General features: G+C 40.5%; 1 protein-coding gene across 1 annotated transcript in view; it reads right to left on the reverse strand.

Moving 5' to 3' along the window:
* Positions 1–26,709, reverse strand: part of LOC143179933 (protein Wnt-7b) — a 75,655-nt gene that overhangs the window by 7,999 nt on the left and 40,947 nt on the right. The window lies entirely within an intron of this gene.

Genomic DNA, 26,709 nt, shown 5'->3' on the forward strand with positions numbered 1-26,709 from the left:
AGCGCGCGAGCACGTTCCTAAACGCGATGCAGCCCCTTTTGTGCTCTTATTGTCAGTGAGTGGTCCCTTCGGCACGAATGCATCATCCTCGTCGCGTAGCTGGCCGACAGAGGAAGAAAACGACACGCATTCACGCCCGGCAGAGGCGATCATGCAGGGCGCCATGACCGGGTGGGTAACTCGTAGTCATGGGTTATAACGCGGCCTCGAGATCCCTATCTCTTCGCGATCGACTGGTTGATTTATAAGACGCCAGCGAGAAGATCCGTATCTGCTGCTCGTTCCCGCGTGTCCCGATGCGTCCAATTTATGTAGCACGCGACATCCACGCCGAGACGAAAGCGATCGAGACGATCAGTGCTCACCGTTTGCACGCGCGAACAAGCCTGCATCTCTGCCCTTCGTCGTAATGATACGTGATTTGGGAGTAACGAGGGGTTCGCTTTATTTTATACGATATGAGAGATTTGGTTTTGTTCCAGCGACGGAGCTGGGGTTTATGGTAGCGGATGGTACTTGCACGAATGAGGTTGCAATAGAGTTTATAGCAAGTGTTGCCTGTATCTTGACGATAGAAATGAAGTATCTTTGTTCAGAGTAGCTTTAATTGGGATCTAGTTATTGTGGGGGCTAGTTTATAGAGGTATTGTTGCACGGTTTGCCTCGTTATAATCTCTCCGCTGCATTCCCTAGGAATGGTGCTATTTGGGGCAGATGATCTTTGATTTTGCGTATTTTCACTTATATTTTTGAGAAGATAAATGTAAGTTACTGGTATGGGAGTAACAGTGTAAACTACCATGATAGTAAATCGAGAGGTTATATGGAAGAGATACATGCATATTATATTTTCCATTTTTCGGAGTAACTGAGTTGACTTTTTGCCCTTTTTGGAACACGTTTATTTTTGACTTTCCTAAAGATTGATACTTTCGACTTTCACGCGTAATTTATTACAATAAAACGTGCGCTTTCACCGATCTGAATTTTGCGGTAATTTGCTTGCACTGAAAGCAATATTAAAGTTAACTGAATGTAAAATTGTATGGTGAATTCGGAGCATGAAGTACTTCTTTTGCTTATTTTTACAAAAATCAAGTTTTGTTTGATATATAAATGACTTAATGGATATAGTGAAATAGGTAAGATAATGGGAAGACTGAATCACTGACAAATAAAGCAAACAATACCAAGCGATTGCTGGAGACTTCAATGCGTGGATCGAATTTTTCGAGTTAAAATATAAAATAAAAAACACTACTCATAGATACTTTTCCCTTCTTACTATTACTTAACTCCAATACTTTACATTCTTCAAGTGCTCCTCGGTGTATACCATAACCACGCATTGAAGTCTCCAGCTCATGGCCCACACTCTACAAAGAATAAGCGAGGACCTTTCTTTTCTTCATTCAAAGAAAACATATCCCCTGTCCTTCGAATTCGTAAACATCCCACAGTAACCAACCAGAACACCTTCAAGCGGTATCCCACAGTGTCATCCTTGGTGCCACCTCTACGACGACCGAAAACAAGCCAAGCTACAAAAACACATCACGACTGTGACTGTTCCTTCGCCAGGGCAATAAAACTAGCCGCCTCACCTTTGCAACACCATTCCTCTTCGCAACAATCGTTTCGCGAAGCGTGCCGTCGATTTATCGAGCAGTGGGTCGTTTTCCCGTGAACGGACGGTAGATTACATTGCCTGGGATGTGGGGGACAATTAAGCGGGCACATCGGTCACAAGGTTGATGAATTTATGCCGAGTGTTTATGTCAAAGGACGGCAACGCGGACATCTATTTAATGTCGGAAGAGGGTAACGGGGAAATTTATCGTTTCGTCGGCGTCCACGACAGCGGCCGATGGGCGGAGAAAAGAGAGGTGGCCTTTCCATAAATTCATTTCAGCTGTAAATTGTGAACGCGCCAAATGAGCACCGTTTCCATATTAGGCCGCGACTCACGGCGGTTCCGAAGGGTAGACCTCAATCTATTTGTATTGCGCCTGTATATCGTTCGTGTCGGGAAATATTACGGATTTCATGGTCGAACGCGAATTATACCCTGCATGGAGTGAGTTAGTGTTTTACTGGAAATGGTTCGTCATTTGTTCCTAAGTAGGCTTGCGGAACGAAAGAATTTAATAGCGAGTATTCAGTTTGGCTTAGAAATCGCTTCTGGAGTAGTGAAACGGAATTTCAGCGATTTTATTTTCTGGTTGCAGACACGCCGAACAAAGTATGCTGAAAGTGTGGCCGAATGGAGAATCGTCTGTGTTCGATGGCAAACAATCGAGTTGATGGGTGATTTATGATGTCTTCAGTCAAGGTAGGATTTTTAAATTTTTATTATACTTGTGTATTACACTTTCTGTTATCTTGCTTATGTGTTTGAAATTACCGATGCTATGTCATTTCGAATTAAAACACGGGTAGTGATTAGTAGTACCTATGTAGTAATAAACGACGGGGTAACACCAAAAAAGGAAAGGTTTGGTTCATGATTAATAGGTATATATACATGGACGCGTCTTAATTGATGTCTCGTGTTTTAAACGAGTTGCCTAATGAGAAATAGAAATTAAGGAATTTAGAGGCGATAGAATGTCAGACGTGGGCGATCCTTTATGACGATTGTGGGTTACGAACTTCATTAACGAATTTGATTTCATCGTATTGCTAAACGTTTGATCACCTGCCGCTCCCTCGTGAAACGATAATCAAAGTGCTAATGAGGAGACACTTGTGACGACTTTTAACGACGTATGTACATATTAATAACCGTTGGTCATTAAGTCGCATCTTGCTCTTATTCTGGTTTAAATGTGACATTTGAATATTCACTACCCTGCGAATTATGTTCATGTCTATTTTTAAATATGTTTATAAGTAGTTTCAAGGAAGGCATAAAGAGTTGTAAAACACGAGACGAGCCCTGCAAATAACTTCATAACATTCATAGGCGCGAGAGTACCATTTACCAGTAGCATTGACTAATGTGAGAAAATAGTATACATAAAAAATTGTACATTTATGATCATGAAGCGAGTCACTGCATCGTCACTGACCGTGTTCCTTATTACGATCATTATATCCATCCAGAAAGAAAGTCCTGTAACCACATCCAGGACTCCATATTTCAATACTCTACATTGCAAGCTGTTGGCAAATGGATCTGCTTTCACACGTAACAGATTCAGAGCCGTTTCATACCTAACGCACGCTTATACTTACCGATGATTTATGCCTTCGCAAAAGTGTTAGTAGTTTACGATGTCTGCGTTTATGGAGCCGCGCTCGATAATCGTGAAATCTCGCTGACCGGACAAGTCGAGACACCTCGGTCCTCCGCGCCATTTCATTCAACCCCGTTCTATTTTCCATTCAATACGCGCGCGCACACATCACAGTCGTTCTCCCCTTCAGTGTTATTGTTAGAGGAGAGGAAGATATAAGAAAGTATTTGCAATTTTTTCTGAGGAAACTTTGTGCATGATTTTCAAACATTCTTTTGAACTTTTGATTCTGTTAAAAAACTGTCAGATTAAATTCCTCTAATTGTAAGCATTTCTGTCTTTCGATATATCTCTAAAATAACAGAATCCTCTGATAGTTAGTTTAGCATACAAGTGTGTTAACTTTAAGGAATTATCAATGCAAAATGAAGGCAGATGGGATGCTATGTCATAGGACATTTAGTATCCCGATTTGGATCTCCTACTACTTCTTAAAATATCGAAGGCTATATTTGTTACACCCTGTAGAGAAGTCTGTAGTGGAAACCAGTCTCTACAGCGCCATTCCTTAAACGCCGGTCATTCTCGAAAGGACTCGCGACGTTTCGTGCATCATCAGCGAGGAGAGCGAGAATTCGGCGCGATTAAGCCGCGAACGCGAGTATCGCGCTAATTAGCCGACAGCTAATTAGCGTCGGTTCGATATACGAGCGATCCGAGGCGCCCGCGGCGGTAAAACTGGAACGATACTGTCCTGACAAGCGCTAAATCTCGCGTGGCATCCTCTTGGAGGGCCCGACGCTGGAACGTGACGTTGATAGCAGTATTTCAAACGCTGATGCGTCACACTTCCACCTACAACGAAATCTTCCGTGGCCAGATATGCGCTCGGGGGATGTTATTATTATGCCCTCGCGATTTTATGCCCTCGCGAGCGATCTTATTAAAGGTAACGAGCACGATCGTATCGCGTCGCGCAATGAAATACCACGGGAGGATCTCTCTTCCTTCGACGGGCCGCGCGCTGCATTCAGCCTCGAGCGCACAGAGGTATGAAAAATGGGATGTTTCTTGATCGAAATTAAGAAACGTCTTTATGTTGGCTACTTTTAATATAGATTTATTTTTGAGGATGCAGTTTCATTATTTAATAGGAAAATTTACCAACAAAATAATATTCTACTATATAGAATATACGAGTGTAAGAAGGAACTTTATTTTGTGTTTTTTTTAGTCAAATATCAAAACCTGATATGTTACCTTTTTTTCAAAAATGAGATACATACTCTTCCATTTATATCTAAATGAAATTTATCAGTTTGTAAAAGATGATACCTGTATATTACGTAGTTAACCTACCTACATGTTGGTTTACCTAACTTCAACATCCCTATACTGAAAAATTAGAAAATTATGTCATATCAGATTTTGCCATCTGATCACAAATTTAAATCTAGTGAGAAAGAAAGTTATTTTATCTCAACTGGATTTAATTCTAAATTTCCTAAATGGTCCAGTATTGTTAAAGATCGAGGGTTGTCGTTTTAAGTAAATTAATACTAGAGCTGAGAAATTGAATTTTTGCCAAGAAATAGTCCGTTGCAGACCACTATGAACTTAGAAAAAAGGGGAAAGGGATTTCTAGTTAGGGTTCCTTATCTCGACTCGGATCGCTTAGATGTCCGCAAGGTGATTCAATTTGTCCGTGAAGATCTAGTTTCAGGGAATTCTTTCTGCGTCCTCTCTTCGAGCTCTTTTTCACTTTGCTCGAAAAAGTGTCCCTTTGCCCCTCTTTGTATTTGACTGTCCCCCTCCGAAGAATCGTTAAAGTTCCATGGTATTCAAGAAATTTGTTCTTCCAATGACGACTTCCGGCATGAAATCTGTTATTTCCAAGTCCACGCTGAATCATTATGTCTATTGACGGGAACTCCAGGCTCGCAAAAAGTTTAACCTGTCGCTAACCACGGTTAGTCATTAGCCTTTTCTTGGTCGGACGATGACTCATCGGTGTACCGAATTTAAAATTAATCCTGTTCCGTCTGCACGCGAGGGCTCCTAGTCGTTAACACGAAACGCATCAACGCTGGGCGTGCCGCGGCACCAGCCTGGAATCGCGCTTCCTCTTCGAGCGAACTTGGCAAAAAGTCCACTCTATTATCGCTTCAGAAGTGGCTCGTAACGAAACTCAATTATGCGTTGGCGCTGAGCGCGTGACTGCGGTCGTGGCTTCTCTGTTGCTTTACGAAATCTTGATTCCCTTCTAGTGATGCATATTTGCATTGAAAGGTAACTGAGACTGTAAATGTGCTAGGGAATTTTTGGTTGGTGATACTTGTGTCACTTGGTGTATCATTTAAGGGAATTTGAGTAGATTCGAATTAATGCAGACAAGTTCCAGTTTAGGAACGATCTGTTCTTCTTCCAAGCGGATTGGATCGAATTAGAGAAATTTGGTATTTAATTAGTTGGAGTATCTTGGGAACTGGTTTGAGCAGTTTTTGGAACAGATTAATAAGCAAATTTTGGAATATCTTCATATTCTGTTTTCACTGCTCCAGGTCAAACTATCATGGACACTTTGAGTCATCCTTCAAGGTAGAGTTAAACTCACGGATAGGTCATCACAAGGTTACCAAGTCTGTTTCATTCAAAAACAAAGCAAGCTAACGAAGCCTTTGTACTCAACATCCATCTATTGATATCGCCGATTGAATTGAGATATATCTATCTATTTCTATAATAGATTGGTGCTTGATGAATAGAGTCTGAATCCAATCAAAGAACAAGATCTTCATTAGCATAATCTAGTGTAGTCTGGCTATCCTTTATTAAACGGGTCTTCTAGTTAGAGTCAGCTTCCTTTTCACATAATCTCACACATTTTCGATCTTCATTGCTGCAAAGGCTGGTTGCACATTCTTGAGAAACTGGCGTTAATATTACATTTACACGGTTGAAGGAAGCTGGGGATCAAAATGGGGTATGAAATTGCCTTCAACTTCAAACTTTCCACGATTTCGAAGCATTCGCGCACCATTTAGTAATATTCACTACCACAAACCGGTCTCGTAATTCTATATGTTCGTTGGATAGCCTTTTCTTAGATCCTGCTCGATATTCTCGATGAAATTCAATATTCCGTATAATCGACAGACGTCAATATAATTTATGTTTCCCCTTTCGATCTGATTTCCAATTTATTTCTAATACTACGTTGCAATGCAATGTTGCAAACGTTCCAGCTTACTTGGTAAGACTAAAATCACCGTGAGAAATCGCATTATCTATCGCTCGTGATTTTCTACCTAGATTTCGTTTTTGATGACAGCTCCAGTGAGACAGAACAGTGGCTTCGCTGAATTAAAGAGCATTGAAATGTTGTAACAGTGAGAAGGTGTGCATTTGAATAGATAACATCGTGTTGACATCTGTATAATGACCTTTGTGAAATGTCAGCACAATGTGAAGCATTCACACGTGTTGTCGTACGTGTCTGGTGTTGATGATAAATGGAATACTTTTTTTTAATGCTTCTACACATTAGTATACAAAATTCAACTAATTACAAGCTTCTACTTTGCATATCTTAACATTCCTTCTTCCCCAATCAGACAAAATTCCAATTTTAGAACCATAAACAAAGAATAGAGAATTCAAAATTCAATTTTAAGAACTTGCGAAATCAGAAACATCTACAAGAGGGATTTAAAAAGATTCTTCTTAAATTCTCTACGAAATAAACCAAAAATGACAAAATAAAATAAATGATGTACCTTTGAACAAATTACCTATAAGGTTTGTGGTTCTTAAATTCAGCAAATCTCTTAGCGCTGCAAACGTTTGCAGAGAGACCGAATACCTACGTGCGGACAGCTCGAAGCTGACCGTAGTTTACGATTGATTCAACGAAATCTTCCTTTTTTCCCGCGGGAAGCACATATACACGCTCTGTAACGGATACTCTGCAAGCGAGATCGTGGACTGCCATGAATTGAAACTGATTCTTGTAAGGCGAGTTGAGTGGCTTGTCTTGAAGCCGAATCCAGGCGTGTGGGTGCCGCCGCACGACGGAAATTTATTATCGGACATTCGTTCTCGCGAATGGCTCGCAATAAAGTTGCAAGTAGAAATACGTGGCTAGAACATCGCGTAATCAACGTGTTCCACGGTTGCATCACCATGAGGGGGTGAAATGTCACCATCTCGCGTGGTAACGAGAGTTGTACGCGCCTAAAAGCCTGCCAATTTTTTTCACGTATACTTTCTGGATACACACGACTGATATTTATAGCAACGTGACTTTCAGAGGTATTTTACTATCGATTAAAGTTACAGGTGTTGGGAATGAGTGTTGGGTGTAGCTGGATGCAAAATCAAAATCGTAAAATGAAATGGAAATGTTATAAGTGTTAGGAATCTTATTCGATTCTCTTCACTTGAAAATGACTAGCGTTTTCGAGTGGCTACTTTGAATTGTAGTCGAAGCAATTGTGTTGGAAAATAGAAAATCCATTTGTGAAATTGTAGAAATATAGGGAAAAGGAAGATGGGTTTTTAACATCTTGATAGCTATGTATAAATAGAAATACATAAATTAAGTAGATTAACTGTGTGTTTACGGTACTGCAGAAGGAGCAGTGTCGTAACGTTCTCGTCAGACTTTTTATTACACTGAGAACCGTGTATCTTTGAAACATTTACGACTCTATCACTACTAGATGAATTCATAAAAGTCGGGGAAAATTTAAATAAGAAGTAATAAACGGTCAGTATTATGAAAGTAGAATAAGTGGAAAGGAAAACACGAAAATATAATTTCCTGTCCTAGATATTCAAAAGATATTGTTAACAAAATGAAGATTATTCAAATTCAGCAAGTTACAAAGCTTCCTTAAGGAGTTTCCAAAATCCATCCATCGCTGTCCATTCCATTTACCAAAATTTCATTCACTTCTTTAAAAGGAATATCGTAAAAGGAGGCAACGATTTTTTCACGAATGGTGGTCATTGTTAGGGTCGAATCGTGTGGGTGCCGAAAAAAAGTGAGGAAAACTTAGACACAGCGCAGCGTGGAAGGACGAGAGGAGCGGTCGTTGAAACCCGAGGTTATCTTGGTGAACAGGCATGTCCTGCCACCACGTACCAATGTTTCCATCTTGTACGCTCTCGTGTCCGACAAGATCTTTATTTTGCCGTGAGAAAAATTTATTTCCGCGCAGGAACACCTGGCATCACCTCCCGCGATCGTGCTGGACCTCGCTCGGCCCCTTCTGTCCGCTGTTCACGCGCGAGGTTGAAAGTTCACTCGCGCTTCGAACGAGAGCCCTTCAGCGACACGCGACGTTTGTCACAGATCATTCGCCTGTCGCCCACGCAGTTAAATCGACGCCAGATCCATTGAATCGCTCGCTTAACGAACGAGCTTATATTTCCCACGTTGATTTGCGCCCCCTTGTCCAAATCGTTTTAAAATGGTGATTTTTTGCAACGTGACAAGGTTTTCTGGGAGATAAATAATTAAGGAGGACAGCAGAAGGAAAAATGAGTGAATACCTATTACTTTAAATATATGAATAATCTTCTTAATAGTTATCTTTATTTTTTATTTTTATAAGGGACCTTCTTCCCTTGATCAACAAGGTAAAAAATCTTCAATTGGAATATGTGTTGCTCCAAAAAAATTAACACAAGGAATAGTTAATGAGTCATAAAATTATTGGAATGGATATTTTGATTGTGAACTCCGTTTCTAGTTGCCTTTGGGCTTTTCACGAAAAAATAATTCTATTTATTGAAACTAGAAATAACTAATAATAACAATAACCTTCCTTTTAAGAAGTTAACTTAGTGTCACGAGAAGACAGCGCAGGGTAGATATTAAATTTACATTTATGAGTGTATGATTAATCTACAAAGGGCGAGATTCGTAATTATAGAATCCACCCCTAATTTATCACGGACGCCACAAAGGTTGATTCGACTCTAACCCGAGGCAAAGTCCTTAGTCCTCTTTTTGAGCATCTCGTAGGATAGGAGCCATTAGTATCAGATACTCTGCGCATAATTTAGTCGTCAGCCAGAGTTCCTGTCAACACCATCTTCTTGTTAACCAGCATGCAAAGTGGAAATGTCTCCCCATCAGGAATATTAAGTAGCTGTTTCATTTAAGTCGTACCAAGTCGAACAATGTAGAATCTCGTCGAGGCTGATAGTAAATTAACAGGACAGATACCAAGTGAATTGAGTAAATTCATGATCCACCCTACGCGCACCTTCTCTCGCCATAAACATTTCGATCGAATGCAACATTAATGTGTTCTCGATTCCTCCCCTACGGGCACAGCTCTCTCTATTTCTCTCGCTGTTAACACGTGTACTTATTCATATGTAAATGCGCAGTGTCTTTCGCCATCGTTAAACCTCAAATTAATGTATGACTCCGATTCACAAGTATCCGGCAGCGGGTCGTTAAATACGATGCATATTAATAGCTTGCCGCTTCGATACGCGTTAATGTGTGATGCAAACAGAAACATGAATCAGAGTAATAAACGCGGTGAAAAACGAGGAACGAACGAGGGCGTACATAAGGACGCGCATGCGATCGCTGAAAGCGAAAGGTATTATCAATAATGACGCGGTGCAGTGTTCTCGGGGTCGTTGGTTGAACAGTGAAGATGTCGATGGACTTTGGGTGCCCCTTGTCCTTCTAGGCAGACGATCTGCTCCATTCAACGCGTCTTTCCATCTTTAAGTAATGATAGTTATCTAGGGTGTAATTCGTCTACGCGATAACACCGTCCGAAAGAACAAAGGTAAATGAAACTGTAATCAAGACGTATCGAAGAGCAGTGATCTTCACGCGTGTGTAAAATACCGTCTCGAGGGGAAACATTGCGCGGATAATGTCAAATTGGTGGTAACTTGAAAGCGTGACAAATGGATTTTATATGAGAGGCAGAACGACCTTTAACGACCGTAGGATATAGTTATAATGGCGATCCTGAGGGAATTGATCGTCTCTGAGGATTATCATTTTTTAGATTCGACTTGGAGTTGAAGGTTGGCAGCGTTTAGGTCATTTGAGACTCGTGTGAGCAGGGCCGAATATTTAATTGAAGCGTTAGATCAGTTTAAGAAGGGATGGACGTGTAGAGGCAAGTTAGGCCAGTAGGAATAATTTCGTAAAGTGTTAGTTCAAAATTGAATTTCTAAAGTGGTAGTGTTCTTCTCTTTGTCCAAATCTAAGAGGATCGCTGAACGAAACGATAAACTATTTAATTGGCTCAATAAAATTGTTAGGGTTCTACTTTTCAATAGCACGAAGGGAATATCTTCAGTGTCTCCGAAGAAAAAAAGAGTAGGGTATGAGCCCCGAGATAGATGTGCAGGAGGACTTTTATGGTCGCTTGGCTTTCTTCAGCGATCGACAACTGCTGGCCTCTACTGGTTCAATGAATAATCATTGTTCAATCATCGTAAATGCCGAACGACGATTGCCTCTGGGTCTTTTCAGGCTGTGCAAATCGGAAACTGACCGTATGCACGGTCCCTCGTGGTCAGATACACTTCCAGTTTATTGTATAGTAGTATTTCACTAGCTACTTTATTGTTTCTGTCAGTATGGGTCTCACTGTAGAGCATATACCTAGGTACTCCTGAAAGTCTATTTTAACGCACACAATGCGTGGGGACTTGATTCTATTCTAGTAATTGAAGTTGCTCTATTTGTGGCTTACCTTCTTGGAAGAACTGGAAGTTTGAAACCTTAATAAGCGAATGCTATACTTGAGGCACTCTCCTCATGAAAACTATGTATCGCTAAACCTCGCATGCAATTATCAGCGCCATTTGTTTCCCCAATCAAGCGACGTTCGAAATTGAATTACAAATATGTATATCTCTGCGGCCAATCGCGTTGGAGAGGTGTATTAAGAATAAAATGACGAAGAGGACGTGGCGTAATTAGCAACGATCAAAAGTCACGAATCGTCGGGGCTTAACGAAAAACTCGTTCGGCCGTGTCTTCGCGTGGCCCATAAATAATTTTATACTCTCCTAATGAGGACCACCAAAGCTTACAACGAATTCACAATCAACAAGTTTATTCGAGTTTAACGAATTGTGTGTACGGGGGCCATCGAGTTCTCGTTTTCTCTCCCCGTTACGGTGCCTTCGTTTCTTCCGTCGCGAACGGAAATCACGTCGTCCTCTCCCATGGAATCTGATAAATACGAATGCAAGCGGTATACGTACTTCACCAGGACAGGTTGAACTCGATCAGATAGCGAGACAATTAACCAATTACTATAATTAAGACACACGCCTCCATTTAGCATTTGTTCGATCCGAGCTCGGTCGTTGAATTTGCATTCGAATCCGCTTCGGTGCCTCGCTCGGCCGTTCCTTTTCTGCTGGGCCTGGTCCCTTAACGATCTGGGCGGTTGAATTGATTTTTCTCTTAACTGATCCGGCCCGTAACAAACACCGGTCCGCGTTCAGGTACCTTTTATTCGTTTGTTAACATTCGGGTACCTTTTAGTTAAAAGAAGTAAAAGATGACTGGCTTTCACAGGAGGCCCACGGAGAAGGAGGACGAAAGTCAATTTTAATCCCCTTTGAGCGCTCAAAGGGGCGACTATGTTGCTTGCTTGTGGCAAGGCTAATGTATCGAAAGCTTACATTGTACCTGTTTCCCAATCGAGGTGTGCTTCCAGTGAAATCAGCATAATCCCTTTTTTATTATCTTTATTTATCTTTTCCCTTCGATAACAGAGTCTTGAACGTATAGGATATTACGAAACACATGAGTGTAATTTTGGCGAGGAAGTGAGTGTTGACATAAAATTGGGTTTGTACTTATCGAGGTCCCACTGTATCATTTACTAAATTAATTAGTTCCAAAAGCCTACAAACAGCAATTGTCTCTCAAGTATTAATTTTAGTTACTTTGTTACTTTTTATTCTTTATTTGTTCTGCTACAGTGAACTAGGTCGCACATTTATAAAAATACTTTGCACCATTTAGAGTACAAGAAAAATTAGAGCCTCGACCAGCGTTATTCTCTCGCAACCTCGTCAGAAGACTCCTCTTTGACTGATTGTAAATCTCTGCTCCGCAAATGTTCGCGTTTTACTGCTTGAGTTAAACTGGACCGTTGGCTTTCGCACTGTCTCATTTTCGTTCGTCGATGAACAGAAGTTACGATGTTGCAATTGGAACGCGTGTATTTCGCATCGCGTTGCATCAAACAATCTCATTTCATTATTTGGAATGAATAGTGCGTTGTGCGATGGCGACGAAGCCAAGAAAGTGCTTGACAAGTACAATAAATTGATTCTCCTTTGAGGCTTCTAATTACAGCCCAGGTCACGGAATTCATTTACATTATTATAGTGACTGAGCCTCACTCGATGCACTCTCCATGAGTCCCGACTGGGATCGTAAACTCTTCTGCATTTTTACGAATCGCGGAGACGCTATCACTGCTCGATGTTTTATCACGTCGAGCTTTAATACGTTCTGTTATTCTGAGATAGGTGATGGTATGGTAAGGATACAATCTTTATAAATGATTTTTTAGTAAACCATTATTAACTGTTGCAGACTTTCTAAGATTTCAGTAGAAAAAGTTTGAAAAAATTCTTTCAAAAAGCTAATTGTGTTACTGACAATTACTGAAGGTATCTTCCAAAACAAGACTTTGTGTTTTAGAATATTATCACTCGTCCTCATAATTATTGTTATACAATATTATCACATGTCCCCATTACTAGTATTACTACACTACTATTATTATACAATGTTCTCTAAATTAATTATCACAGAAAAAACTACATACTTCCAATCTCAGAAACCTTTAATCTCTTTATGTCCCTCGCACTTAACCCCGTTTGAAACGTCCTCATCGGCCAAAACGAAAAAGGAAGCTCTTCAAAGCATATTTGCATAATCGTAACTCAGCCGTCACTCGGTTATCGCGTCCCTCGCTCACACGTATGACTAATAAATCGCATAATTGGTCGTAGGTCCATCGAGGAAGTCGAGTTACAGTTCCTGAAGGTTCCTCATACCTGTGGCAGGTGCGTCGGCCGAGCAACATTAAATAATACAGTTCTAGAGGGGTTTGTATGGAGCGCGTAATACGATTAACCGAGTCACCGTAGGATTCCTTGTAGCCACGCTGTCGCGTCGGCGGGGGGTCACCTAGCATTAGATCCATGATCTATGGTCGAGGCTCGTTTACGGCGTTCGTTATGTTGCTTTTATGATTTACGACTTCTTGGATGCATTTAACAGACGATGCTAGTTACAGAGTCACGCGACAACGTGTCCACTTTTGTTGTTGTCGATCACCAGGTCTTCTGTCAGATAGGGGAGGATTTTGTGAGTAGTGATGTTCGAAGTTCGAATCTCAACTTTGAATCGAAGTTTCTCGAGATTATGAAACTTCGAATGACTTCGAACATGATTAGGAAGCCTAAAACTCTTGAAAGTCTTTAAAAGTAACTTGGATTTTTTAAACTTTCTTTAATTCTTCTATTTAATTTTTTAATTCAATTTTTCTAGACAAAAATACGGATTGGAGATACTTCTAAGGTATTGATTTATTATCCAGGTTTCAAGACTTATTAAATCTTTCAAAACTTTTAAAGCTACCAAGATTTTTAGAATACCCAAATTTCCAAGACTGTTAAAGCTCAATATCTATTAAAATTCAGATTCAAGAGTTATCAAAACGAAATATGTTTGAAGTGTTTCAGTTGCCATCACTGCTTACAAGTTGTTCACAACCACTATTCGACCTTTCCTTCACTTAACGATACGAATCTAACGATAGCTTGGAATTTCTTTATTCCCCTTACAGTGGTAGAGTGCCTTCTTCGTTGTATGCTAGAGTATTTTCGAAATATGTACCCTCATCGTGGCCTTCGTTATTGACAGCACCGATTCCGAGATTGTAATATGTCAGGTGGATCGTTCAGACTGTTTTCCAGCGATTCCAGGGGTATCGCAGCATCTTCACATAATTGTATAGGTCATGGAGACTGTTTAATAGTACAGACGAACCTTTCCTAATCGATTGAACCGTTGTCTTTTTGTGGATATCTTTCAGTGGTATGTCAGGGATTGTCGAAGCTGACGGCATCATTTCCCCACAGATTGAGATTATAACACTATCCACTGATCTTTAGAATTTCAAAGTTCATCGAAGTTATCTTGCAACCAGGGGAAAAAGCTTTGATCGTGAAGTATCGGTCAAGCGATTTCTAGTAAATATCTAATTGCTGGTTTATCAAGATTGTTTCGATAAATGTTCTTTTTTCCAATCATAATATTTCCTCGCTATAGACTGAGGACTAGACTGCGGATATTTATGCAAATTCCTATTTTCACACGCAAAATTATAGAAATGGAACATAGTTGAAGACTTGTTTCACTCTTGAGACATTATAAAGTGTATTTATCTTTCGATAATTTCTATATTTTTCCATATTATGTATATAGTTTCTATCCATTTTTGCACATTGAAATCCCCAGTTTACTGATGACTCATTAACGACTTCACAGCGATTAACACTTTCCAAGGTAGATTCTACTGTACAGCGAATACACCAAGGAGTTCATAATACAGGTACACTGTGGTCTATCCTTATATCTCGGACGTTCGAGTGAGTTGAAAACCAAACCGTGGGACAACTGGGCCAATGGTATAAATCAAGCAGTTCCAAGACTCGTTGCAACGGTACAATGACAAAAAGGAGCCTTCCAGGGCAGCTGGAGCGTGGTACTTTCCTGAATCACACTTATCGGTCGGTCGATGAGTGGTTACGTCTTAATAAGGAGGGCAGGAACAAGCGGCGCGAATTCATCGCCTCGCTCGAGCCATTATTAATGGCCCTGGTCTTGTTAGCGATTTTCGCAGGGGCACTTGCCTGCCACGGGGGAAAAGATACGCCAGTGATATATTAATTTATTAACTAGTTTATTTATACGGCTTAAAGAGGCCCTTCTACGCGCGGCCACAGTGCCCCTGGGGACTCGACAAGCCCGAGCCCAGCCATAACTCAATCCATGGATCTCTCCGTCCCCGTTGGCAGTTTTCTACGCTAAACTACTGCCGCCATGTCGATCGTATCGCCGTGGCTGCACGCGCTGGCCATCCTCCGTCAGCGGGATCTATCCTCCAGTCAGATCGAATCTAATAACGCGACTTGTAAATGGAAATCTGTCCCTAGGCTTTCTTTCCTCGTGCTTGTCGTCAATGGCTATTAGAAACGCGTACTGGGCTCAACTACGCTCTGTACACGTTGCAATTTGCCGTGTGTTATTACGATTACGATCGGAGGCATTAGGATTAGATTAAAAGGGGGCAGGTGCGCTGCTTGTGGTGTTTCAGTGCTATTTAGAGTTCTGAGTGATGCTTTCAGGGATTGGTAGCTGAGTAGTAATTTTGGGAAATACGTAGCGAAGGAAATGTATAGTTGGAGTAAACTCTAGGTTGTAGGGGAACGTTATATTACGGTTTCCATTTCCCAAGTTATTTTAGTCATTTCTCAATCATTCAAGGTATAAGGAGTGCAATGAGTTAAGTTATCGTAGCATAAACTGACCCGAGTAACATATTTTTTAATTTCTATGAACTTGTTTCTCGTGCAGACTCCCGAGATTACAGATGATACATATTATACCACTATATCTTCACAAACGATTACATTCTCTCATAACCAACAACAGAACTACCCCATACTGATTCCAACTCGCTACCTGCTTAATCTTCTCGAGCCACTAGCTTCAAATCTTCTGATAGTCGAACCATTAACCAGACCAATTAATCCAAACATTTCTAACCGAAAAGGAAAAGTAGGGGCCTGAGATTTGGGAAAAAGTGTAGTGATATTTATGAACAACTAATTTATCTATACCATTCTAAATTCGTTCCCGTGGGTATCTAAACATATACCTTATCATAGTTTATGTTCTAATCAATATCAGTTCTGCGGGGGAGAGATTCTAGGCTTCAGAATGCCCAAGTAGAATACACGATAATTGTCCCTGTTGATCATAAATTCTTGAACTTTCCACGGCGGCGTATATGTCAGCTATCTTCTAGTCTGTTTAAGTAGTTACACTCGCGGCCCACAGATACGCGCGATTTACTTCAGGTGAATCCATCGCGGCTTGTTTTCTGCCGTTCCCGCCTCGACTCGAGCTATCGAACAAATTAGCAGTGAGATAAAGTCGACAGAGACGGATCGTCGTGCGCGCGGCGCGATACAATTATCCTGGGCTCGGTGCTGCCTGAACTTCTTCGAGATTGGTCAGAAGGAGGCAATCATCCTGCGTACGGGAGAACTTGTCCCCCTTGTATCGCGCGATTCGTCGGTGAATTGTGAACTCCGTCTTCGATAGAGACGTCCTTTCTTTATTGATCGTCGTGCACGAGCTATCGATTACGGTTCTAGAAGGGAATGAGTGTGTCTCTTGAGGTGTTACGTCTATTTACAAGCTTGAGAGAAAGATATAAATGGATGGTAGAAGCTTGAAATAAAAGTTAAAGAATAAAGTTTATAATCACAGAGTAGCTGTATGGTGAGAAATTGCTTCCTGAAGACAGGATAGGAGTTTCAGAATTTGTTTAGAATGAGATGCGAATGAAAATTAGTTAAATTTTTTGAAGCAAGAAGATATCATTCAAAAGAAGTTAATTTTACTATGAACAGATTGGTGTAAATCTGAAAATTAAAAAACGTGATCAAACTTTTTCTAAAATGGTTTTATTTCTAATTTCAACTCATATAAGCTATATTATACTTGAAACAGTGTTTGTACCCTCAATTCTGTAATCATTTATCATAGCGAATTGAAGGAAAAGAGAAGGAAACGTATTCCGGGTGATTAAGCAAAAAGCTTTAAAAGGCTTCAAGCTGTGAAAGGGAATTTAGATACTTGGCCGAGCTAATGATCGCGAAACGCATAAATTCGGGGCGTCCACGTGGCACGAGAATTCCATTCGCAGGGTATCTCGTTAAACGGGTGAGAAAAAAAGAATCTCGGTAGAAAGAAAAGAAATCGGCCTTCTCTCATTATACATGTGCCGATATTCCGTTGTTGGAGTTTTCTCGAACCGGTCGAGTCACTCGAGCCTCGACACGCGAATGTCCCACACGTGTGCGTGCCGATATCTGATCGATTCGGCCGCGAGTTGTCACTCGGCGAATATAAGCGAGTCAAAACTGTCCGGCTGATAACAGTCGAAGGATTGTGTACTTTTTTCCCCGCAGAAGGATGATGGTCAGCCGAATTTTTCTTCGGCGTTGTAACGTCCGTCGACTGGAAACATCCTCCCCCTTTTCCTTCTTCTCTGTAGCCGGTTCTCATCTTTACTTCGTCCTGTCCTGTCTCTCAGTCGTGCAATTTAATCCGTGAAGCGTTCCAACAGATTACTGGAACTAGGAAATTTTCATAATCAACATCATCATCTTGGCCTGTGCGCGCCGACGCTCGTGCTGTCAGGATTCTCCAGTCGATTAGCGTCTGGATGCGCTATACGTGTGCAGGTTCTGCCAGTGAGTTCGACTTGTCGATTAAAGAACGGATATAGTTGATTTTTAATTGATCTTCGACCGAATGGGGATTATTTCAGACGTTCTGCGTCCAGGCTGAGCTTTGAGGTAATTATCTTAATTATGTCGAGTTAGTGCTGGTACTTTGCTGACGCTCGTCAGAGTTGAGTAAGGAGTCGAGAAGAATCCAGTTTTGTACCGCTCAGATTCTTCAAATTCTTTGGAATATAGAAGCCTATCGTGAGCAACGAGAAAGTAAAGAAATTTTTAGGTATTCAAATAATCCAGTATTCCAGTATTCAAGCTTTCTCATATTCTAGTAATCAGTTTTTCACAATTCTATAGAATTCTATAAACTGACAAACCCACTCAAGACTGAACATTACCTTCGGAGAGTTGCTCTTACTCAGAACTCATTTCCAATCCATTGAAATACCACAGGGTGCTCTTCAACTGCACACCACCGTCGACGCTCTAGACCGTACAGTAACATTTCCAGCAATCGTAATCGGCTCGTGAGCGTGTCTTTACGCGATCACTCCTTTAAATCAAGCCCGAATGACCGTGTAAACTTTTCGATCGCGCTATTTCGCCGGGCTTCGACACGCGATATTAAACCGTTCGAGTACACGGGGCATAATGAGAAACGAGGGAACGCTGGGAACGCATCAGAGACACAGGTAAGACGTATTTAGGTAGGTGTTACCACTGCCAGTACGAATGCGCCGAGTGTGGGCCAGTCCAGTTATTTGAGACGGATAAGGGGACCAGAATGAAAAAAAGTGGCGAACCGTGAGCAGCGGGATAGGTGTTCGAAGGGGGCGGAAAGGTGGAAGACTTTCCATTGGGCTCAGCAGAAATTGATAAGGCGCCACATTAACTCGACGCGTTCCTGGTTGACGTTATCCGAGCCCGAGAGGATACACTCGTTGTCCTGACAAGAAAACGCCAGCCCCTGCCCTTTTTCTCGCCTTCTTCCTCGTCCCCCTTCGCCCAGCCCCGTTCACCGTCTTTTTTATCTTTCCATGGTTGTGCGGTCCGGATTACTTTGTCACGGGCGGAATAAAATTAACACCTCGACGGGGACCGTATGTACGCGGATTTATACGCCGATAATTCCGATATTATCGTCGGATAAGCACGGATCCAGATATTCCACGACTTTTTCCGCTGTCCTCCTCGACCGATGGGAATCGAAGAACAAGTGCACCGATCCTGTCGACAGATAAACTTTCCCTTTAACGGATTCGTTTTCTTCCCTGGATTCTGTGTCTCCAGGGTAATCGAGCCTTATCGCGTCGTTACGTTCCGCGGTCTCGACTTGTAGTTGCTGCGCAGGGATATGGGAGTAAGAGCGAGCTTGAACGATGGAAAAGAGGCATGGTTGAGTCGGGTGCTCCTGCTGAATAGCAGTTGTGTTGAGTTCGATTGAAGGTACTCTCTTAACGCAGGTTCATATTTCTTTTGGAGAATATTGAGATGTCTGTTTTACTTGAGACATTTTATCAGTGAAATATAATACAGTAAGAAGTAAACAAATTTATACATGATTAAAATCTGATAGTAAATCAAAAAAATTGACATTATGGGCACAAATTTAATTGCTTCCAGAAATTTTAAGGATATCAGTAATATGGTAATTCCAGATGAGATGGCTCACTTTTTTTAGTGGGCCACTACATGATAATTAGAGTTATTATTGCAAATACAAAAATGTATTTTCAAAGGGCAATGCATGTAAAATTAGAATGTGCATGTACAAATAAAAATAGTCTTTGGTTTAAAAAAAAGAAGAAGTTAAAACATATGCAGAAGGTCATCTCACCCAGACTGTTCGTAAATTAAAAATTATAGAACGTGCAAAAAATTTTCAAAACTAGTCAATTATTGTATTACAAATAACTTACCTAATTTATGACTTGTAATCAGTATTAACTAAGATCATAATAGATATCGTAAAATTCAAATACATACACATATCGATAAAATCTAAGATTGAGTCATCTCACCCGCAGGGCCATCTCTCCCAGAATTACCTTAATTAAATTGTAAGTCAAAGAGCAAAATTTGGGACCTACTGTATTTTACTTTTTAAACAAAAAAATTTTTTAATCCAATCCAATAATTTCTCTCGATGATGCTCCAAATCTATCAAATCAAAGAAAATAAAAGAATCCCATTGTCAGTAATTCGCTAAACGCCTACAAATGATCTCATTTACGTCTCCGTCATGTTGAACAGTCGATTCGAGCGGATAGCAGAGGCCAAACGGCGCTTAAAATTAATCGAAAGCACGGCGTCCCGCGCGACGATTCGCGGTGAATATATTTTCATAAATTAGGAATCTTCACGCGAGCGAGTGCGTGGATTTCGGAGCTGGTCGTGGGCGTAGGTCCCCTAATCGTCGAAACAAAACGACATAATTAAGAGATCCATTACGCGGGACGCTCTCTCTCCACCGTATATTATCTATTATTAATTCAATCGGCGGGGGCCGTACTCTTAATTACGGGGGAGCCCCGGCACGACTTTCGTCGGATTCGATGCCGAGAAGATCGACGAGTTCCAGGAATATCTTTAGCAAGAGCGAGGCAGAACGGTCCACCTCTGTGAGACGGGTCGCACAAAAAGACTCCTCGTGGAATTCTCTTGGTCAACTGGCTCTAATGATGCGTCGTTATTTTTATATTCTGGCTATATTTCTTTTTCCTCCCTGTCGTTTTGACTGCCTGCCTACTTACGCTCCACGGCCTATTTGGGAGTCGATCCTGCACGATTTATCGACGCCGACGACTCTTTGAACGGGGGACGATTGTCACTGGCTCTCGGCTAGGTTTACGCGGTCGTCGGATTTTGGTGATGTGCTGTTTCTCGAATGAATTTAGTAGAGTCGAAGGTTGGTTTTTTAGGGACTCAATAGTGAATTTAAAAGAGAAATAACTGCTCACTATTTGATAAGCTTTTTCAATTGCATGCCCCTTTTATATGTATAATCTAGTAATGTTTCTAAAGATACAGTAGTATAAAGTGACTTTAGAACTCCAAATAACCGGATCAAGAAATGCTGACAGATTTTTCTGCTGACAATTAAGAAATTGAAATAAATTATTTTTAATCCTTCGTCTGCAACCTTATTTTTACTGACTCCATTTGTAAACAAGTTCCATGCATTTTTTATCTTTTTGTATTTTTAAACATTCAAAACAGTTCTTAATTATCTTTCCTTGTTTTTAGAATATCATCTAACAATTTTCATTGCTATACAGGGTGTTTCCTGTTTGGTATGCTCTTCTCGATACCAAACAACTTTTGCTTTAAACATTTTTTTCATGAACCAAATGATTTACAAGAAAATTCAGATAATACAGCTGCGTGACTCACCCTCTACGTTACTTTAATTTCTTTGAACAAGGCAGAAGGAAATTGAAAAATAAAAATAGTCTGGATCGAAAATAACCTAGATTGCAAACGCAGAGTTAATAATAATCGAAATTGTTTAATCAAGTTAATATTATAGATAGATTGAATGATAATTCTATCCCTGTACCGTGTCTGTGTCACAAACATTGTAATCATGTTCGAAAGGGAGAAATTAAGATAATGAAGGGTTGCGTTAGTTTGTAGCAACTACAGTTTTTTATAGTCCGCGTAATACCATCGGCGGTACATTAAAACTCCCCTGAACGTAATTTTATGAGTAGATTCCACGGGGATTTCAACGACAACCAAGGTAGATTACAAGTGGAAGCTCGCGTCGTGTTTTCGCGAAACGTGTTAATCGTGTGTTTAATTCGAGAGCACGCACTCCTACGTGTACGGATTATATCGGGTACATAATGTGAGCGTTTTAAGAGCCGGGAAATATCTGAAGCGTATATTGCCGCACTTAGCTTCAGCATGTTGAGCGGCCCCGTTAATTTCACTAATTAAGTTAGCAACCGACCGCCCCTCCGCCTTATAAGCGTTATTTATATTTTTTTTCAACCATTAATTTCTGGCCTTCTTATTTCTCGCGCGACTTCCTTCCAGCGGCTGCTATTTTCGTTTCGCCTCATTTATCGGCTTGCTCCTTAAACGTTTCCTCTCTCGTGTTCCCTTCTTTTATCTCTCCCTCTCTCGCTTTTTCCTTATTTCTGAAAATCATCCATCGATGCAACGTCTTTTTTCTCAGCTTCAGTTTATGTCTTATCGATGGCCGTCGACTTGCACGATTTTACGATGAGACGCCGAGGACTGCTCGTTTTAATAAATGTTTAACTCGAGATGTCACGGCCGAGCGGAATTCATAACTCGTTAAAAGCGGAACGACGCGCGCAAGCAACCGGATGAACCTTCAGGTTTTTACGCGGGAACCTGAGCGTTGGGTAACGCGATCCATGTCCCATCGATCCGCGACCAGATCTCTTTTCGAGAGAATTGAATAAATTAAAAAAGTATTGGCAACATTAAAGCACGAGTAAATCGGTGGTTGTGAAGAAAAACACCCTAAGTCACGTGTTTTTGTTTCAGAGATGCTAGCGTTTAAAGTGTTCCGCTTTAATACTGTCTTATGGATTTATGTCTTCTTGAACCCCTATTTTTAGGTGAAAAATCTTTTTAATGTCCTTTTTTCTTTCTGAAAATATAAATTCTATATTTTAGATGTCAATGAAGACCTTAGCTCGAATTTTTTGAAAATGTGACGCACGTCGTTCTGCCTTACTACAGAAATAATCATAACAAATTTACGAGTAATTTTGGTAAAATATTTTAAGTAAACTTTTGAATAGATTCTATTTTGAGTCTTGCAACATATTAAATATCAGGCATGAAAAAGATTGAGAATTTTTTCTAACCAAATCGTAGAGTCTCCATCATAGATATTATATTAAGTATAATACTAACACCACATCAATCAAGTTTTTCTTGTCCACTGTTCATTAATTTTCCGCTTTTTCTGGAACTAGTAATCATTGCTCACCAAGCTCCTTTCCTCGTTTCTTTGCATCGTAAGGTCGATAAAGACACGTGATCCTCGACGACAATAAAAACGATTTCTATCATGCGACGAGGATCATTCTATCAAGCCAGCAGCTTTTTAAAGTGAATCCCAGAGACAGAGTGTACTTTATTCGCGGAATTCAAGGAGCTCGAGTCACACGCCATGCAACAAACTGCCAGCGATTCTTTGCGCGTCGTAAATCACCGGTCTTTCAGGGTGAATTTTGCTTTCTCGATTTTTCCCACGTTGAGACTTAATCCCCCGCGTTAATCATGAGAAATCGCGGTGCGTGCACCTACCTGTTTCCTACATAATGTCATCGGGAGAGGGAGAAAGATAGCGCGAGTCCCTATCCCCCTGATCGTGCTTATGGTTTTTAATGTCGAGATGACAAATACGCTGTATTTAGCGATATTTATGCGAGCGGATCATGTCAGCTTCCGCTGACTGGACTCCCGGATTATCTTGTCTCTAAGAAATATTGCTTTCGCCATTTGTCGCTGCGTAACCTGCCTTAACGTTCTGTCCAATGCTAACAATAAGTTGCTTCGAGCCACCCTTGGAAATTGAGAGAACTGACGGATTATAGCGGAGGGTATTAAAAAAAATTGATAGGGTCACGTGAAAAATTCTGTTTAAGCAGAAAGTGATTGAATAAGTACTTTAAATAATTCACTTATTATTTATGCTAGCACAGATAAAACTTCTCCCATTATTCAAATGATTAAAAAATTTAACAAGTATAGTCACAGAAAAATTGGTAACATATGTCTGGTGGTTGGGGAAGCATGAATCAAGTTGAAATTGAAAATACCATGGGTGTAGCACTTTGGAGAAAAATTAGCAGTTTGTAATCTCTACAATCTTGCGTAATCAAATCTGTAAGGCATTGCTTGGGTTGCAGTTGCACTGCAAATAAAATTAAACGAAGCAAGTGGTATTTTGAACGAGACAATTTACAAAGTGCCACACTGTATCGGAAAAAAATTGATACAAGTTGCATCGTTGGTGTTTCGAATGGTCCCACTTGGAAGCTGTCACGCGATCAGACTTGCAGAAAAATTAGTCCCAAGTAGAGTCATTGATCTCCCGAGGAGCACAATTCACCACTTGTCGTGAAAGTTGCAATTACAAAGATTTATTTATGTGCTTCCCTAATTACTTTTATACAATATTTTTCAAAATCTGTCACTATTAGATGTGTAAAACAATCTGATATCTTTTATTGTGTTTCCAAAAACATAAGCCTGCACAAATATCTGCCTTCTAATTACCATAACTAAAATTCTCTGACAAACAGTTCCCTTTAAAACATATCAAGAAGACACGCCACTTTAATTATTCATATCTCTAAAATTTAATATCTGCACTCCAAATTATTTAGCACAGAAACAGAGGATACTGTCCCATAACACGTCACAATCGATGTCGAAAAGTTAAGCGTTCCCCTTATTAGTCAGAACATGTTCACCTACACAACAATTCCGAAAGTTTCCACCTCCCATTAGACACGAGATCGGTCCACAGTGAACAGAGCCTATAACTACCAATGGTCCATTTAATCGCCCGAACAGAGGAGCTACTCGAAACGTTAGGCAGTGGTATGACCCATGAAAGAAGGCGTACGCTGAAAGCATTCTCGCGTGTTCACATGCACGAAATTCGTTAAGACCTCGCGTGGGCGGGTACCGACGTTCCACCGTGTGCTTTTTTCGCTTCCCGCGAAGACATCGGAGAGCTCTCACACAAGGTTGCGACGTCCCTTCTACGCCCTGAGCATAAGTTATATGCGTATTCTGCGGCTGCTGGGCAGACAGCAGCATCACGAAACGGTAACACGAGAAACCGGACCCGCTTCTAACGCATACGCGTGCACACCATCTTGTGGGTGTAGGAAGCTGCTACCTCGTGGCACTCGGCCGTTTCGTCGATTTCCACCGTGATAAAATCCGCTATCGCGCCACCGTCTTCCTCTATCCGCTTCCTCCGCGACCGCCTAATCCTCGTAAAAATGTCCGCGATTCTGCCGAAAAACGCCTACTTCTGGGGGCCCAGCAGTCCCCAGAGGCCATTTCGCTGGGCCTCCCTAATTTGGAGCCTTAAAACATCGCTATATTTTATATCGTTCAGGCTACCATTTCTGACCGCAGTTTTTGCTTCTGTCGCTCGACTGCGATAACGGCCACGTAATTGACAATGAAAAATTGGACTGTAATCTTGACAGGCTATTGTTGGAACTGGGATGTAAAGGATCGTGTTTTGAGATTTATTGTTGGAGGAGAATTGTTTATTTTCATACCGATTCAGAATTTTTCTTTGAGTTTTTTCGTGCTGATTCATTGTGAATGAATTGAGGTGGGATGAGGTAATTTGGTGAGTTTGTCGAGTCATTCGGTTTCTAAGACGATGGGAACGAATTATGATTGCGTTCGAAGGGAAAAAATTGCACTGCGTTGATGATAAAGAATTTGAAGTTTACACTGCAGGATGTAAGGCTGTGTAATTCGTCTTGTCTTTAGAAGGGGCGCAGCGGGATGCAAGGTATGTAAACCTGAGACAATGTTACTGGCGGAGAAGAGAGTTTATTGTTGGTATTGTTACCGTGGATCTTTGCCTAAGTAATATTTTAAAAAATTCGAAATTATTGAGCACAATTATCAATTCTTTTTTTAAAGATTATTCAGAGCAATATTTTCTTCATTAAATCTTCTTCAGATCATATATCATAAAGAAACCTACTCGCCATAGTAAAATTTAGATTCAAATGCCTGATTTCTAAATGCTCATTAATACAATTCTAATGTAGCGTGATTAGCTGGCAGACCAATGGCTTGTGGCTGGGAAGAGTCCCACGATAGAATGTAAATTAATAGGTCCTCGATAAAACTTGGAAATCCTTAATGAAAAGGCCATTAGTATGATAGAGGTACGACTGCCCAGTAAAACACGGGTCTGACACAACAGCCATTTATCTTCTTTAGTTTAGTAAAGTATCTGTGTGTACATGAATAGCGTTATATATGCATATAAGATTCGATTAAGCAGTTCAATGTTTGTGGTCGTAGCTCAGGTAGCAGAATTGATAGAGTTTGGCTAGTAACAATGAATTAAGTCTGTGACGTCCATTTACCTGCAGCTTGTTCAGACTTATTCAAAATTTATGTAGATTTAGGCAATTGAAGAGTAAAAGTGGTTTTTGCTGACATAGACTTGCTCTCTTAACATGTCTGTTTAACGTTGGTGAAAATATTATGTTTAAATTTTTGTGTCGAATATTTATGACCAAAATCTCAAGTTTTCACATGCTTAAGTCCTCAAGTTTCCTATTGCTCCAATTCTCTAAATTTTGGAACTCTGAAATTATCAGACTCTAAAATTCTCTAATTCTCAAATCCTCGAATTTTCAAATTCTTTAATTTGCTATTTCTCTAATTCTCAAATTCTTAAATTTTCAAATTGCTACATTTTTAAATTCTCAAATTTTCAAATTACTATATTTTCAATTTCTCAAATTTTCCATGACTCCAATTCTCAAACTTTTATACTTTCAAATTATCAAGCTCTAAAATTCTCTAATTCACAAATCCTCAAATTTACAAATTACTAAATCTCTCAAATTTCCCATTGCTCCAATTCTAAAACATTTAAACTCCGAAATTGTCAAGCTCCCAAATACTCTCCTTTACAAATCCTCAGATTCCTTAATCCTTAATCTTTAATCCTTAATCCTTAAATCCTTAAATTGTCAACCCCTTTCTCTCATCCTGCAGCAAGTCGCTTAATCTAAACCGACTATCCACAACAGCAGCGCTTAACGCAGCATCTCATGCCATAGTCTACATTTACGCTCGCAGATCGTTTAGCAGGCGAGGTCGAGCCGCTGGTACGCGGCTCGCGCTCGAAATACCTCGGAACCGA

The sequence above is a fragment of the Calliopsis andreniformis genome, chromosome 5 (genome assembly GCF_051401765.1).
Source record: "Calliopsis andreniformis isolate RMS-2024a chromosome 5, iyCalAndr_principal, whole genome shotgun sequence".
NCBI classification, from domain to species: domain Eukaryota; kingdom Metazoa; phylum Arthropoda; class Insecta; order Hymenoptera; family Andrenidae; genus Calliopsis; species Calliopsis andreniformis.